The sequence below is a fragment of the Osmia bicornis genome, chromosome 4 (assembly GCF_907164935.1).
Source record: "Osmia bicornis bicornis chromosome 4, iOsmBic2.1, whole genome shotgun sequence".
Classification (NCBI taxonomy): Eukaryota; Metazoa; Arthropoda; class Insecta; order Hymenoptera; family Megachilidae; genus Osmia; species Osmia bicornis.
This window is the reverse complement of record NC_060219.1, coordinates 3,332,887-3,350,871: the sequence shown is the minus strand read 5'-3', so window position 1 is coordinate 3,350,871 and position 17,985 is coordinate 3,332,887. Positions and strand designations below refer to the sequence as shown.

The 17,985-nt window shown below is 39.6% G+C and overlaps 1 protein-coding gene across 10 annotated transcripts in view; it reads left to right on the top strand.

The window, feature by feature from the left end:
- LOC114872988 (leucine-rich repeat-containing protein 24) overlaps positions 1-17,985 on the top strand; it is a 218,701-nt gene that overhangs the window by 180,405 nt on the left and 20,311 nt on the right. For all 10 annotated transcript variants that reach the window (XM_029180839.2, XM_046285354.1, XM_046285357.1 and 7 more), the window contains one exon: positions 13,572-13,636. The gene's annotated coding sequence lies outside the window, so the exon portion shown is untranslated. The remainder of the gene's footprint in view (positions 1-13,571; positions 13,637-17,985) is intronic.

The window sequence follows — 17,985 nt, the reverse complement described above, 5'->3', positions numbered from 1 at the left end:
CTACGATCGAATGACAATGTCGATACTGCGGCAATTTCGGAAAGCAGTCGGAGACGCGATTCGCGATTGGTCGTCGTGATTTCAAGTGAATCTCGTGTTGCATAATAAGGCCACTCGCAAAGACGCCACCAGGTAAACTATAGTATTTTGTATCGTTGTTCTATCACGTAACGAGCAGAAATAGAAAAATCTTTCAAACGAATCAAAAATAATATCCTGAAAATAATATATTTTTGCAAATGAATATTGCTCGACGCAAATGAAACTGTAAACCGTGAAAATAATACAAATTTATTGAACGCGTAACAAAAGCAATCAATACCATCGATCAGCAATGAGGTTTCAAATAATACACGTTAAAATTCGTTGAAGAAACTATGAATTTCCTGCTGTAATTTAATACTATCACGCTACTTTAACCAAGTAAACTTAACAATGGCGAAGTCTTGCCATATAACAACGTTAAACCGTGTATATATTAATTGCTTCGAAACAATGGAAACAGAGTTTAATGAAGACCGTTTACGAACAGGTAAAACAAATTTTGCATTCAATTTGTCGAAGTAAACGTTCGGTTTCATTCTGTTCGTTGCGGATGTGCTATGCTATTACATTTATACACATCTATTAATGAATATATTATTTACATTAATTCTCAACGATTTACACTATCATCATTTATTCGATCGTTAAATGTTACAACTAATATTAATTACCATTTCACGAACTAACCATCACCCGATAATTTATTTAATTCGTGAATACTCATGTTAACGCGGTGTCGCTATGTCTACATTAATAATTTTCGCGGTTCACATTTGCCATAATGTCGCCTGGTCATGATGTGAATTTATTCATTGTTTAAAATATTAAAAATTCATCTAGTAATTAGGGTTACTAAGAATAAATCATACGACTAAGATGCACGATGATAAAATGCATATTCTAATGGTATAAGAACTGTTCCATAATAAGGGTGCTTTCGTCCGTCAAATACTTACCCTGCACTTCAACTTTAATATCCTTTATTTTCTTAACAATTGAGAATTGAACAGAGGTCCATACAAACTTTTTCTATTGTGAAATCAAAAACCACATACTCTATAAAAGGGATCGTGGAAGTAGGATGACAAAGAACTGGGGATGACATAATAGAGATCTGGGTTTGTTTCCCAGTGTTCCTGTTTTTTTATTTTTTGTAGATCCCATATTATAGTTCTCTATAAAATAGCCCGTGGTAGAATACACCCTAAAATTAAAGATTTTCCTTCTAATCAAGTTCGAACATTTAAACCCCCTGATGGCAAAGGGTCAAGCTTAATACAATATATTTGAAAAAATAACACTGCAATAATTAAGGACTAAACGACAATTGACCTTATCTTATGAAACGGACCATATAGACGAGACACTTGCATAGTGGTACGATTCAATAGCATCGAGCAAGCCCAGGAGATCTCTGCACGAAGCGGAAACAATTTCGCGTGACGTGGACACGTTAAGGGTAGCCCTGTGTTTCCTGTTCGCGAGAGCCTCGCGAGCTTCGTCGAGGCTCGAAAACGGGAAAAGCCAAGGGACCAGATAGCTGCACGACCGCAACCCGTGATTGACATCGTCATTAAGCTGAACTTCAGGCGCACCCACGGTACAGCCCGTAGGCAGCTCCGTGTACATACATACACATGTGCAGTGCATCTCCGAGCAGTGCATGTGCATGATCGTTAGGATGGACGATGCGAGGGTTGTATAGATTCGAACGAAGGAAAAGAGAGGATAGTTTGCTATACAGGATATAAGCAAAGTCTGGGAACCGAGATAAATTACAAGATAAATCTGGATGTGATTTTTGGCAATAATTGTATTATCCCCAATAACAAGGTATACACCTGCATAAATTTCATTAGAACCTCATTGCGGACACCCTGTGTTTAGTGCTGTACAGTACCATGAAGGAGATTGGGCGTGGATGGTGAGGGCAGGAAGGATGTTCTCGATATGATTAATGCTTAGCATGCGTGTTCATATGCGGGGGACAGCTGTGAGTGACTTGTACTCCGCCCAAACGCCATCCGTTCAGCCGATGCTTCTCCTCGTCTATGCATTCGTATGCGAGCTTACGTTCGCTTCTCAACTAGGGATACTGTGCCCCGAATTACCGACCTGTTCGACACGTATTAACTTGTATTACATTTATGATGCGAAATACCGTTGTCTCTTGTATACCTGACGCCTCTTGCATCTCTCGCTCGTTCCGCAAGCATGTTTCAGTTCCTGTTTTTGTCCTGCACTCTCCGACCGTAGCCGATTTAACGCGTCAACCATTTACGTGTTGTAACGTCGAAAGGGGTCAGTGTGCCGTTAAAAAGCGACATTTACCTACGTTACCGAACCGCCGCGCCGAGCTGTTGGCCTGCTTCTCGTTAATCCTCTGTGGTGAAAACGCAGCTTTCACCGGTACAACTAACTTCTCTGAAACATTTTTTCGCGAATTTTTCTGCTTCATTTTTTGGTTTGTTTCTTGGTGACGGACGGTTGTACGAACTAACGAGAGCTGATGAAACAGAGCCACCAGGATTTATTTAAAGCTGATTTTTGTGGAATTTTTGCACGATGTACATTGGATTATGAAATTGAAGAGATTAAACGTTTCGTTTTGTCGGATTTGGTAGAAGAGGAATTCTGTTTGAATCTGAAACGCGTTTCATTTATGCCTCCTCGTTTCATAGAACGAATTTCTGCCTTCCTAATTTTATTCATTCTTCAGTTAATCTCTCAGATTGATTCTACTACCAACTATTTCTTTGAACTAACTTGTCTCATTTCGTAAGTAGTTTGCGATTTATTGTACGCGAAGGAACGAATGCCGTCTTCGAAAACTTCGACGAAGTCGAGCAATATCCGAAATCTAATTCCAACTTTAGCCTTGTGAATTTTTCAAAGTTATGTAACTATCGAAAGTTATGTCCGATTCAAGCGCCACGAAGAACAAGAAAATGTTCGACTACCTCGAAAGGGAAGAAACCTTTATTGATATCGAAACGTTGCTTCCCGGTACTTCAGCGTTTAAGTTGATTTAAAGGATCGTTTGCACGAAAATCATTCAATTTTGCCTGTTTCGGATTCAACTCTTTAGCTGAATGAAATTATTTTCTAACTAGCAAAGTGAAATCGTATCTGCAAAACCATAAGTTGTCAATTTAATCGTCAAAAATTGTTAGTCTCCAAAGCGATAACACAAATTATCGATTGAACTCTATGCAGATACACTCTGAATCGATGCACGACTGCTGTAAAACCTATTTCGAGAACAAACAGAGTGTATCTGCTTGTTTAAGTCATTAGGGTGTAATTAATTCTACATCGAGGACACGTTAATCCATCGTATCTGAACGTGCAAACTGTTCCACTTTTTTTTTCTCTCTTCGTCACGTTGCAGACGTTTTGTATTTTGCATCGTGTGTCGGCCGTCGTTGCATCCATAAATTACATGAAACGGACACGAAGTAACCTCATACCAGCAACGCTCTCGTAAACTATTAATCGATATTCCATTTGCTTCGACTTTGGTAACACGCGTCGCAGCTTTGAAAACTCGGACGAATTTGCTTTTGAGCGGGAAACAAACGATCCTCGCCAAGCCTGTTCCCTCTCGAGACCCTGTCGTGCTTCAGATGGAGAGATTGCGATCGTAATTATATTGCTGTTTGTATTTAATGCGGGTGAAAAGGTCTGGCAACTGGTTACCATGAAATACTATCGATCGTTATTCAAAAGAGTACACGACTTTTGCTCGTTATGCGATACAAAAGAACAATTTTACGGCTGTTGCGTTATTACTTTCTCTGCCATCTTTGCGTTACGCCTCATTAGAAGTTAAATTGAATGCGACCGGTACGACCAGGTAATTGAAATATGAAAAATGGACGATAAATGTGTTAGAAAAGAAAGAAACTTTTAGCAATTATAATTTGCTAATTGCATTTACCATTCATCAAACGGCAGTAGCAAATTTCAATTCGATAAATTCCTGGTAAACGTATTCTTCTCCATTAATAAGAAATTTAAATTTCATTGTTTTCAGGAACATTTATCAAATATTAGCATGTGCATTTGTTGGCTAGTAAATGTATGCATTACAAGACGACTCGTTTCATAAATTGTTCTAGATTTATGTTGAACTATTACATCCAAACAATAATGTTAAACATTAATCATTTACTCTGAACAAAGAAATTCATTCTATATGTACAATACTTATCATTTGCACAGCTGCGTGTGTCACGTGAAGAAACGCTTAATCGAAGCAGGGCGTTAATCAAGATACTTCGTTTCAGAATGAAAATTATTCGTGTCTACGGGAACGTAACGTGTTGTACCGTTGATTCAAATCGTTTCGCCATAGTCTACAGCAATTTCGTTGGCGCTCTAAGACCTTGTTAGTTATGTTCGATCAAAAAATATGACACCTTTCTGCTTCTAATTTTTCATTTCCACTGAATCGATAAAAATACACGTCTCGACGAAGGTAACGAACAAATGAAACAACGAAAAACGAATCGAGATAAATATAAATTTAAATTTTCTCGAAAAGGAAACCGCGTGTGAAAACATTCTATTCTACATTTCCGACTTAGTTTTACACGTGGAATCACCGCCTATTTATATTTATTTATTTCCAGAGGACAGGGTGCACGACACCGATCTATAATCTAGCACTAGATCCTCGGCACACAGTGCCGGCGTTAGGGGGAGCGCGGTCGGGTAATTGTCCAGGGCGCTAGATCTGTAGGGGGCGCCGCAGCCCGGTGTCCCTAGTAGGCGAATATACCGATATTTTCTCATTGTCTCTTCTCTCTATCTACATCTCATATCTAATATTATATGTATATATGCTGTGGCATTTATTTATGCTACAGATTCATCGTTTCATATTATTACCTTGGCGTTTTTTTTTTTTAATTTTGAGCTCCTGAATGGGCGCCACGATAATCTTGCCCAGGGCGCCAATATTGCTAAAACCGGCACTGTCGGCACATTCTTTGAAATCCATCGATTTCATTATAGGAATTTCCACAATATGCATTGTTCCGTTGGTCTGGCACGATTATCTGGGCAGAATTATGTCGTTAGGCTGTTAAAAGTAGGCCATCTTTTCCAAACACGATATCTTCGAAACAGGGCAGCTAGATTCCCGCGCGGAAAATATAAACTACGTACAAAATCCATTTAAGCGGGCTTCGAGTAAAAAGGTTATTCGTAAAAACCGGAAGAGTTTTAACAAACGACTGGGCACAAACAACTCTTTCCAACGGTGGCTCACAATACTACGGTAGGAAATAATGAAAAAGAAAGAAAGGCAAAGAACAGAGAGGAAAACATTCAACTCGAAAGGAACTTGTTCCTTCGTTTCTATGCTCGAGTTTCGCCGCGTTGTTCATGACCGTTTCTTTCTCGAAGATTGATTCGTAGATTTACGAGACCGTCTTGCCTAGCGATTGTTAGAATTTCGTTTTGTAATTGTGCCAACAATGATGCACGCGAAGACCGCAAACGAAAAGCGACCCCGGAAAGGGTTGAATGAAAGTTGAAAGACGTTTCCGTGCGAGGTGAAACATTATTTACTCGGCGAGCCTGTTTTCTTGATTACCACGGCAGTTTGTTTGTCATTAGAAACGACTTTGAAAAGTTTTCCACTTTCAGAGCAGGGATTGCGATCGTTAAAATGAATTTTGCTAGGTAGTTTTGTGTTCGCGCATGTTTATTTCTTCAAACTTCTTTCCAGCAGAGATTGAACGGCTGCTATATCCGCCACGATAGAGACACGAGAAAGGAAACTGATAAAACCAGTCTCGGTTTCTTTAACTTTTAACTAAAAGTAAGACAAGTTTCGAGGAAGGACATTATTAAAGCCTTTTTCATAAACATTATTTGGTAAATTGGATCTGTTGCTCTATTAATCAATATTAATAAATTTTTTCATTGAAAGCAGATGTGTTTTTAAATTATTAATTTATTTGACGCTGAAATGTGTCATATAAAAATTGAAGCTGTAAGAAAAGCCAAACCAGGGATTGGAGATAAAATATAGGAAGAAGAGTAGCTACGTGTGAATAACGTACTCGCGGTCGTTATACTCGTTGTTAACAATGAAAAATTACACCCAGTCGCTCGAACCATTCGTTCTACGACATGATCGAGTACCAGAGATACCAAAAAACATGAGACACGCCGGTCGTTGGACGCGTGCAGCGTTTTCCGGAAGCGAACGTTGTTGCAAACGGGTGTGATGGAACTGGTATGGTTGTAAAAAGTCTTCGGTTTGTTCCGATGTGAAACATCTGCTGTAACAAAATTTTCACCCGACACGTTAATATCGAAAGTTATTATTTGCTTGTCGATAGCCGTTTCATTTTATTGACAATCTACTCGTACTGTTAATTGACCTAGATATGACAATGAATCTGACACAAGAAAAGGATGTATCAATTTGAAAATCATGATTGAGGTGATAACAAATAACGAAATTGATACTCCAAAAACTGAAATATCATGGAAAACTTTCTTAATCCTTTAGATACAGATAGTTTCACTGTTTCGTCCGGGGAAAAACAAATAAACGTGACCGGAAGTCGAGTTTGGCGAACGGGTAGTTACTCCTCTGTCGCGATTAAACGGTAGGAACGATTACGACCGGAAAACCTTCACAGTAAAAACAATGCTTACTTTAACGTCGTAAACAATAATCAAAGTCACATTGACTATATACGGCTTGTGGGAGCCACAAGTTTGCTGAAACGGAGAACCAGCAAAGAAGGCAGAGAAAAGTAACTTCTGTTTCTTGTTCCTCCCTCGATTTTTCTTCGTTCCCAGTTTAATTAATTATTTTGACATTGATTCGTAAAATAATGTATATTTAAAAGGTTAAAAACATTTAGTTCAATAATTATATTCTTAAAAGAAATTAGTAATCTAGTATTCATTATTCGCCATTTTTTACTAACAGACACAAATAAGAAAACTAATATTAGTAAACTATTCAATAAATTCACTGTTTATTACTCACTGTAGTTCACCGCGAAGCAATCAAAAAACCACGACGACTTTTCACTTCATAGCAAATAACGAACCGCGAACGCAACGTCAAAGCCGACTAAACGTCACCGGCACCAAGTAAATTTACCGAAGCACATTCGTTGTAACATTGAAACGGAATGAAACACCGCACAAAAGATAGGTACACTATTTCGCGATAGGCATTGAAATACACGAAATCATCCGAATAGCAATCGACGAGGGATATTGGAAGAGACAGTAAATAAAAATTTCAAGAAACGAGCCTGGTCTCGTATCGTATACAGTCTGAGCCGTGGTTCTAATCCCAGCCAGGTATAGGCAATAACCAATCAATTAAGCGTTCCTTTTACCTCTAGGATCGAATTTGACCCTTCTTAAACGACCCCGGAAAATGGTCAGTACGATTTTAACAGGCAGAATGTGAACACGCGTGCTTGTTAACGTACTTAGCAAAGAAATTGTTAGATAATTTGTACTTTTCGAACTGGAACAGTTGTGAGTGTATCTACATAAAATGCAGAAATTATTTATCGATATCAGCTTAATAATGCAAATGACATTGTTACTTTGTTCCGTGAAATTGTCAATTTAATCTTGAATACGTTCGCGAACGTTTCATGTGTGCCGGTTGCGTGCTTTTTACGCGGAAAAATAATATAAATTGCAATGTGATAGAATAATACGAGGCTGGTGTATCGTTAAATGCGTGCGTGTTTAAAGAGATAACACGGAACGAGGATAAAAACTGAACGTAAATTAAAAAGGAATTGTATAGAACAATCAATAGTGTCGTTTCTATTCGTTAATTAGAGTCGTCGCTAGTTTGATCGCGATTGTATGGGAGAAGAGTAATACCGAAGGAAGAGGATCGTTAGATAAGTGGATTACAAAGAATCGAACAGAAGGTAATGATCGTTGCAAATTTTCCCCCGATACTTCCAATCGAAGTTCGTTTAAATCACTTAGAAAAGAAACCCCGTAATCGGTCGGACTTTAAAAACGGATTTTTATCGCGTTAAACTGTACTCGTGAAAGTTTGCTCAACCGCTTTATCACGTTCAATTTTCCCCTTGTATTTTTGTTGAGTTTAACCAACGACCGCAATTATATTTACGCACCCTTTTTTAACACCCTGCTTTTATTTTAAACCCTCACGGGGTAATCCTATCCAAAGAAAATGAATATACATGCAAAACTACCGTATTATCATTTAAATAATCTTTGAAGATAACAAGTAACGTATACAGGGGGTTCTTTACCGCTTGTTTTTAACCGGACGTAATTATTTTGTTATTTCTTAAGACAAGAATAAAGAAAAAGATAGGGGATGAAGAGAAGGCAAGAAAGGAGAGGAAAGGGCGAGACGTGCAGATTACGTTGAATCGAAGATATCGTGGCTATTGAATTCGATTTGCAAAGTATAGGGCAACGTTCGGGGTCGATTGAAAATAGTTCGGTTTCAATCTCAGGGTCTTCTCGAGTGCTCCTGAATAAACACTGACTTTCCCCGCGTCTGTGCGGCTGAAATCAATTCAACGGAACAAGCGAGGTGTTAAGGTGGCTCAAAGCGATAGAGCCACCCTTTAGAATCGTTCGGAGGATAAGACGATATGGCGGGAAAATTTGAACAGAAGAACTACGCTCGAAAACCGTGAAGAGCCCTTGACTGTCGCTCCATCCGGTTGAATAAAAAGCTACGCCGGCCAAACGAGATGGAAACTTACCACTTCCTCCTCGCTGGCGTCGCTTCGAATTGAATTCCAGTCTCACCGCGGGACTTGGAAAACCCTTGGAAATCTTGTTGCACATACCATCGATAATGCATCTCGCTGAACGCACTCCGACTCGACAACTCTAACATTCGCGAACCAGACACGAGCATTCTCGTTGGATGAAATTATTTCCAAACATTCAACCGTTCTAATAAAATCAAAAAGCAAGGATCCAAATATTTTCGCGATCTGAAAGTTATCGAATACAGATAAACTGTTGATTGCCGTTTCATTTGACTAACGGTATTGAAACGCGAAAAAAAAAAACTCGTAGGCTGATTTAATAATGAAAGGAACGGAAAACAAAGGCTAAATGGAACCGGACCAAAATTGTTACGGCCGGTATATATTGTTCGCTGTGTAGGATGGGCAGACAACTCGCGCCATTAGAGCGCGTTGTGTTTCGACTTCGACAAATATTTGCCAACGGTGAAACAGGAAGACTGTGGCGTCTATACATCGTTGGTCGGTGGCGTACACAATGGAAAAACCGGTGGTACTCGCGATATAGAGATCGATAGCATGTCAGTTATTTATATCTCGCTCGTTCATCAGTCCCTAGCTCCTCGATAATGCGTATAATTCAACGAACGGTAAATCGTTGCCAAGGATGGTCAAATAACCGCGCAAGATGAACGACGTTGCAGTTATGGACACCTACACGAGCCGACAACACTCGTATACATCTGTACGAGCCTATGTTCGAAGAGGTGTACAAGATATACGACAAGAGCTGGCCGTGTTTGCGCGGCACGGTTCAAAAGCCGGGGGTTCGTCGGACGGAGAGAGAAAATGGGTCGCGGGAAATTTCATCAATTATCGCATCAGTGCTACGACAATATCGTGTCGTGAAATTATCGTCGATGCAAGCGAAGCGGAGGCTGAGTAACGAGGGAAAAGAGGATAAAAGGGATGAAAGCTCGCCTCGAAGAGGGGTTCGCATTTGATGAAGGAAGGTTTTTGCAATTTCCCGTCGCTTTGATTTATTTAACCATCGCCGACCATCTTCACGAGGGAATACATAGAATATCATAGGACTTCGATGGGACGGGCTTTTGACGATTAGAAAATGAATTCATTTTGTGAAAGACTTTTAATCGAAACATATCGTAACGCGAGGTCTCTCGTAACGGACATATTAACGCTTTAAAAAAGCTCATGATTTAAGCAAGTATACGTACGAATTGTATGTTAACGCTTTAGCATAAGACTCTCAGTTTTAGCCAGCGAATAATTGAAAAAAAAAAAGAAATAAAAAGCTCTTATTCCTCTCGCTTCCTGATTATTATGGATCCCGTGAAACTCCAGCCGTGCATAAGTATGCATTCCTCGCGGCTTATTACACGTATAAAGTATCCGATTTAACGTCGCGCTTTATCTTTCTTTCATTTCTTCTTTTCTCGGTTCTTGCGACGCCTGAAAACTGCCCGCGGCAGTTTTCTCTCTTCTCTTCTGCCGCATTTCCCTCGTTTCCTTCTGCGGTACCTTTTTGTTCCCTGTTAGTACACCTCCTGACCTCGTTCACCCTGTCCGCCTGAGAAATAATTTAATTCGTATTACGAGGCCGTTGCGAAGGGCAAAAGACACCGTGTGCTTGGTACGCCTACGCGGACCTTTTGCGTTTCAAATCGAGAGAAGAAAGAGAGATTCCGCCCGGTGGATCTTTTCATGCCTTGCAAGAAAACGGGCGTTCGCTTCTCGCACAAACGGTGCCACCTAACAGACGATGCAACCAAGAAGCATCATCCTCGCAGGATTATTTCTCGTGCCGGTGTATACGCCGAAAACATGGCACAGTAGTTTTTCAATGGAGCCTCGTTCTCGAGGTTACGTTTAAAATTATGCGAACGACAACAATGGAAATTCGCTTCGCGAATCTTTTTGTGGACCTCCGTTTTTACAGAAGTTCCTCTGGCTGAAAGAAGCCGAGTCGATTATGAATGCTTCTTCTGTATTTATACGAATTAATGCTTTAAGAGGTTCCTTCAGTCGATGTTGTAGTTAAATATTAGAAAGATTTAAGCTGATACATGGGAACAGCGTTTCATCTTGCGGTTTCGAGGATTTCGAGCAACACAATGAGCGAATTCAGTCGAAATCCAGTTTAATTGGAGCGATATACAAAATTATCTAAACTATGTTATCATATTGTTCCTTTGGAATAATAGGAACGATAAGGAGCAAGCGGAATTAAGAGCAATTAATTAAACTACTAAACAGAAATATTTTTGCGTCATGGCACTAAATGGTTTGATCCGTCGATGAAACTAATAAACGAACCCTAGACGAACGACTGGTACAATAACAGCCATTACGAGCTCTTCCTTATTAACTCAGAGTAATTAATTATCGAGTTCCTATGAAATTCATGGACGCTGTAATGAAGAGAGAGGAATTTTTCCAGGGCACTAATACTATCAAAATCTGATCTCAGATCTTACAATCTCTCGATATTGAATTAAAACTTCTGCTTAAATCTCCTACAGTCTCTTCTCTGTCTCTTTAACCGACCAGCTCAACGACGTCCCAGTCGTTTTCATGGTCGAGAAACATTTCTTCCACGTTTCTAAGAGAAAAACGAGGTACAGAAAGAAGCTCGTCTCGGTCAAGAGAACTCGAGTTTTTCACTGGGTAACGGCAATTGAATTACTCGAAATGCGTGTGAGATTCATAGAAGATGACGAGCAGTTACCAGAAATTAAATTACAGCTGAGATAGAGCTAACAAATTGTATTTACGTGAAACGGCGAAACTTTTATCACTCGAGAAATTGCCTATAAAACATGTAGACTTTAACTCAGTCCGTTTTCTGGACCACGAAAATTCCGAACCCTCTTTCCGTTGCCTTTTCGTCGTGGCTCAACGAGATGTAGATTGAAAAGCTGTCCTATTGCTTTCACGCGTAACGTAATTTAGTGGCTGGAACGAGGACAGTTCGAGGGAAAAGATGGGGAGGAATGAAAGAAAAAGGTCTATTTAACCGAGCCTACCTTGGACACAGGGAGGGCCGGGGTTAAGACAAGGGGTCTATTTCGGGGAATCAATGGCTGAAAGAGAAATTGAACGGGAACTGGAGATTGTTGGAAGCGTCCCTTTGTTACGGATTGCTCGGATGGAATAAATTCCAACGCATCTGCAGGGAATGTTTATGATACTAGACATCTGGATTACAGACGTGCTACCTTCTGTTAAAGTATTGCTAAAATGACTGTTCATGTTTTATGGACCTGAAGGTCGTAGAGGACCTGGACGATGGTCAGTTTTGGGTAAAAATTATTACCCATACGTAGGGTCGATTTGGTTTTACCAGCTGAATTGAACATTTATAGGTTCATTTATGTATTATGTATTTGAATCTAAATAATAAAACTTGGGCATGTTCCAATTACTCCTTCGAATTTCTAATTGCTATTAAATTACAAAGCGATAAAGCTTATCCGTTTCATCGGGTATGCATTTACCATACTTACGTTACCAATTTAGATATCCACAAGGCGAATAGTATTTCAGAAAATTACTTTTCCTTCGCCATTTAAAATCACAAATTAGATAAGGGAAAGACTGCAATCAGGTAGAAATAATTTCATCCAGGTAGGTACTCTGCGGTATAATTAAACGCTTCGGTAGGTATGCGTGTCTGCAGCTTGATTATATTACCCTCGTAAAATCTGTCCCCTATGGTGATTCGATTTGTTTTATAGTCATTCCTTGAAAATTATCCATTTTAATATCATCGAGCGAAATAAAATTAACAAAATTATGTTTCCATTTCCCAACATCCGATAATACGCTACTCACGTATTTAACGAAATCTACTTTGTATTTCAATTGGAACTTTTGTTACTTTCTTCACATTTTAGACCACTTTGACATTATCTGTCTTAAGTAATTAAAATTGTGAATTGAATTATTTCACGCCATCATTCGCGTAAGGGAAGAAAAGAGGAGGAAGAAATTTATACCTCTACTCTTTGCAAGCTCACGTTCAATCAGATTCGATCAATAACTCTTAAACCGTATTCATGATCGCGTATTGAATTAATATAGTTGTGAAACTCAAAGTACTCTCTGTACTCCCAATATCTCTGATTACTCTATTGTGAATTTGATTGCTGGTGGAATGTTAATAGGCTCTATATTATAATCTTCAAACACCTATTTGATTTTTGAATGGAGGAGTCAAGAAGCTCGGAAATTTCAGAGAGAAACTAACGATACACCATCACAATCGGATGATGCGCGAAGTGTGACGATTCTATAGGATAGTTTTGACGTTTTCCAAACGAACGTTATCGCATTTTTCCCGCAAACATTCGACCCGTTACGTCGACGTTAAATTGGAACTGGCCGCGCCGAAAAGCGGCTTAAACCATCGTATAACTCGCGAATAGATTCCTGCGGGCCCCTTTGTTCCCCTTAATAGGAAAGTTTTTTGTTTCGTTGTTTGTCGAACTGTGCGACATAGGAAACTGCATACTGCCGGTTTCTCGGTCCCTTCGGTCTCATAACCGGTCCACGGAAAAAGCTTCTCTTTGTCCGGACACATTTTACCCCTTAGTTTGCCCAACGAAATAGAATTCGTAGAAACGCCCGACCTTCATTGAATTATTTAGCTAATTCTAGGCTAAAAATTCTTATTTTTGTATAATGAATTCTTATTAAAATTTGTCATTTTCGAAGCTGAAACTTAATCACGATTAATCTTATTCTCTTTCTCTGTTACAGGACATTCCTTTGGCAAAGTGACGCTCAGAGCGGTCACGGATTTCTCGTTGCTGTCTAAATTAAGGGTAAGCACTTCTTATTCCTTTGCGATTCACAATTATATTCGTGGCTGCGTTAACGACGTTGTTGGAAAGCAACGAATCTAATTTGTTCGACGAAGTTTCGTAGCAACGCGTTTCACCCCTTACCCTTTCCTTAACTTGAAACGATTAGGTCGATAAATTTCAAACTTTTCCGTCCACTTCATACTCCCGCGAAATTCGTACTACTCATGTTTTGCTTTCCGCGAAGTCGACGAACGAAGTTGCTTTGAAATAAGAAAAAAATCATAATTATTTGCAAAGTGCGACAGAAATTCTGATGTCAACGATAATGAATGATACTCCGAAACTTTAGACGATTATTTCATTAGTCTAATTATTTTTAAATGATTCATAATTTTCTGCACAATAGTTGATTCTATTTTCTTTCTTAGAAAGCTTGTACCTCCCTTTGTTATTTTTCCCTTCTCAAGACCGTTCCAAGTCCAAAATTACCCGTCCAAATTTATCTCAGAAAAGAAAGCAACCATCTCACGAATGAAAGATTAAAAAAGAAATTACTGCGACAGGAAACGTGGTAACAAGGTTTCAATTAGCGTTCCAATCGTTTCCCGAATGATTTACACGATCATTTAACTTGTTTGAAAAGTTTACGCAATTTCGCGACCACAGCAGGCGATCTGTAAATATTCAGGAAACTTTTGTGGAACAAGGTTGTCATGTTTGCAACGGAAATAAGGGAAAACTTGAGCTATTAGATGCGTTTCGATATCGGAAAGCGCATAAACTGTATCCAATCGATAACTTTCAGTCGCTAGCTTTCCCTGGAATATTCGATTTTTTTTCACCGGTGTATCTCGACGAAAAGTAACGAACCTCTAGACATACGAGGAAATGCTAACTCGAGGAGCATGATAAAAATGCATGTTCACGTGATTAAGGATGCGCGATCCAATAAGAAATTACATTTCACGACAAAGAACATTGTCATCGCCCACCGATAACGATTTCCTATAGAATTTTAATGGGACCACCGGTAACGTCTTGCATACAGACACCGTAACGCGAAACCGAATACGACGGTCTTTCAGACACAAACAAGAATGCAGAAATCTTCATTTGACAAGCTATAGCTGCAGTTTTCTTATAATACTTGGTATATCAAAGAATTACCTTTTATATTTCATCCGGTTGATCTCTTTCCCATTTGCATTCGCGATCATTAGGAAAAAAGGGGGTACAAAGGCTGTTAATCAAGCCGTCCCGCTCTGGAAAACGGACATTAAGGAAAGAAGATTTCTCAGCGAGATTAAAAGGAATTTCGTTTGTCGTTGGACCTCTTTTGCCTCGTGTCTCTCGATTATCATTCACCTTGCAAGTTTGTGTAATAACCAGGCTAACGGTGAAGGAACCAGAGGGAAGAGGATAGAGTTATATCGTTTATAATTACACGATGGCAAAAAGGTATACTTTTTTCGTCCTTTCCGTTCTACGTGTTTTCCCGGTCGTTCCTGTTTCGGTAGGTGAATCAACTCTCTAAGAGAAAATTACCAGAGGCATGGCTTCTTCCATGGCAGAGACTTTAAATCCCGTATCCCCACGAATAAATGACCTCGTAACTGAAGATTTATGCCAGCGTTCTCATTATCCGACCCGTTACTATAACGTGCTCATTATCGTTCTTTCGTGATTCCCTGCTAGCCGTGCTTCTTCCCCATTAATCGCGTGTGGCCGATCTTTACAGATTTATTTTAGATTTTCAATGACGTATATACACGTTGTACTCAAAGGCTTAAAAGCATGAAAATAATTAACAGAAGATAATAGGAGAATAATCCATGAAATATGGAGAAATGATAAAAGAGAATGAATAGATATGCGCTACGTCTAGCAAAGATCTGAAACGAAGTTTTTGATTAATGTAATCAAAGTCTGGCGATTAAAATTTATTCTATTCGATGGGATTTTCTATGTCAAACAGCAGGGATTAAATGTCAATCTTTACCTAATTCAAAGTATGAATTAAAATTATCTTTAGTCGATAATCCTTCCGTTATACGTAGAATCACGTTCAGTAATTTATCAAAATTTATCCCTCTCGATGACGCATCTCTCCAAGAAGAATTCTACAATTTTCTAACTTCTTATCCACATTTCCGTCGATGAGTCAAGCCAATATCGCCCTCTCTTTATTACGTTCATATTGTTAGACGCGTTGGTTTCGATCAAGTAGATTAAGTTCATCTTCCCGGATATCCCATTAGACAGATCGCTCGCGTAGTCTTCGCGATCCGCTGACAAATACAAGTTTCTCTACGGATGCACAGCTGCGCCAGCTTCGACATCTGCGCACTTTATTGTATCTATCGTCTGTGTTTACGGATAGATACGTACAGAAATGATATCTTAGCGTTTCAATCACGTCGTGTCAATAGCCAAGACGTCCAGGACTATTCTTAGTTTCACGATTTTCCTCGCGGAGAGCGCGAGTTGTATCTTTAGAGATGAAAGATTTCATCGTTACGAGGGAAAATCAGTCGAGTGTCGGATCCGTTCCGGAACGCATTGCGGATTTCGATCGACGTGCCGTGGCAGCGCATTTTCGTGATTTCGAACGGTCATCAACGAAGCAATAGAAAATTCTACTGATTTCGGTGGATTGGAGTGATTTAAAGTGATCAATGTTTCGCGGCGGACGTGCAAAGATTCGCGAACGGAAGGTTCGTTATAATTTCCAGCTGCGTTTTTCCCAGTTTCCTGCATCATTATGAGGTTCTCTCGATGCGTAATTACAGCGCCGGAAGCTGCCGCACCGTGTCGATCAAACATCCCCTGCACCGGTGCGCTCGAAAATAAAATCGCGAAAAAGAGCTGTGTAATTACATTTGCGTAAGTGTACGTAGAAATTCATGAATATTTGTCCAACTTTTCCTGCTTTTTCGAGTTTATAATTTACTTTAAAACGTGCTGTTTTTAACCTTTTTGTGGATATCCATTTCTCTACTTTCGTTAACAATTTTATACATTATCTTATTAATTTAATTGAAAGCCGTCCGCCAAAGAACCAACGTTTCTACTCTCGATGATCTCGTTCGTTCACTTATCCTGATTGCCGGTCTTTAATAAACCAGACCAGGCATTAAGATTAGCAGCAATTACGTCCAGTCGTGAGGGCTCGTAATATAGACGAAGAATGAGACAACGCGATTCGTGAACCGAAATCATAGTTCACGAGAGAAGCATAAAAATCTCGCTGAAACGAGGGAAGAGGGTTGACCCATTTTCTAAACTCGTGGGAAAGATGAACGAACTCAAGGAAGCATGTAGGGACCGCGTATGTTTCTTAATGTATATAAAGAATCGTATGCGTTGTTTCTAGCCGTCCCAGGGTGTTTATATCTCGATGTTACCAAAAATCTACGGTCTTTTCCTATTTATACACGCGGCACAATCCAGTCTCATTTAAACTGTTTAAGGAACACGCTGGAACGGACTGGGAGAAGGATATCAGTGACGCATATGATCCTTTTCCCTGGTGCAACATCGTTCTTCCTTACAGACTTCCCCATACGCGGTTGTATCTCGTAATCACCAGTAGTATTCTCCAGTTTCTCGATGCGTGTGTTTTGCGCGCGCATGTTCGTGTACTCTCTAGTTTCACAGGCGGGAAATAACAGAGAGGAACGGGTATGCGTATGCTCGTACACACGCGATCAGATACATACATGGTCTCGCAGAGAGGTTTAGTTACATAAAGGGGTGTTTGTCCCGAGAGGGAGGCACCAGGTGTATATCGACTCCGTGCACATATTAATATCCAGCTTCGAGCCTTCTAGGGCATCATCTTGGTTTCGTGTATCCTTGTCACGTTACAGGGACACGGAGCTGTAACTGGAAGCTAGCTGAATGACGCCACCGCTGTGCTATTAGCAAACGTTTCCGTTTTCGATTGTAACGGGGTGTAAAATAACATGCACGTTACGGCTTTCGCGTGTTTGCACGCTCTGATCGGTAGAGATTTCTACTGAAAATTTATGTTACTCGGAGGTTCTATAATAATTCAACTTATTCAGAGTTTCTGCATTTTATGTTTTAATCGTACATTCATTGACGTCGTTCGGGTGTTTTAATATTTTCATTGATTCTGATAGACTAATATTTCATTCTGACAGTATTTAATCGATCTGTTTTCTTTCAAGAAATTGAATCTACTGTTGATCAATATTATCGTTTCGAGGAAAATCCTAAATAATTTGTTTGCACTATAATAATGATTCTATAGGACATCGTGATCGTTGTTCACGATAACAAAGCTGGTAACCCTATTACGCGATCGATCGTGTTTCTCTTTCGCAAGGGATCGCGCAAAGGGG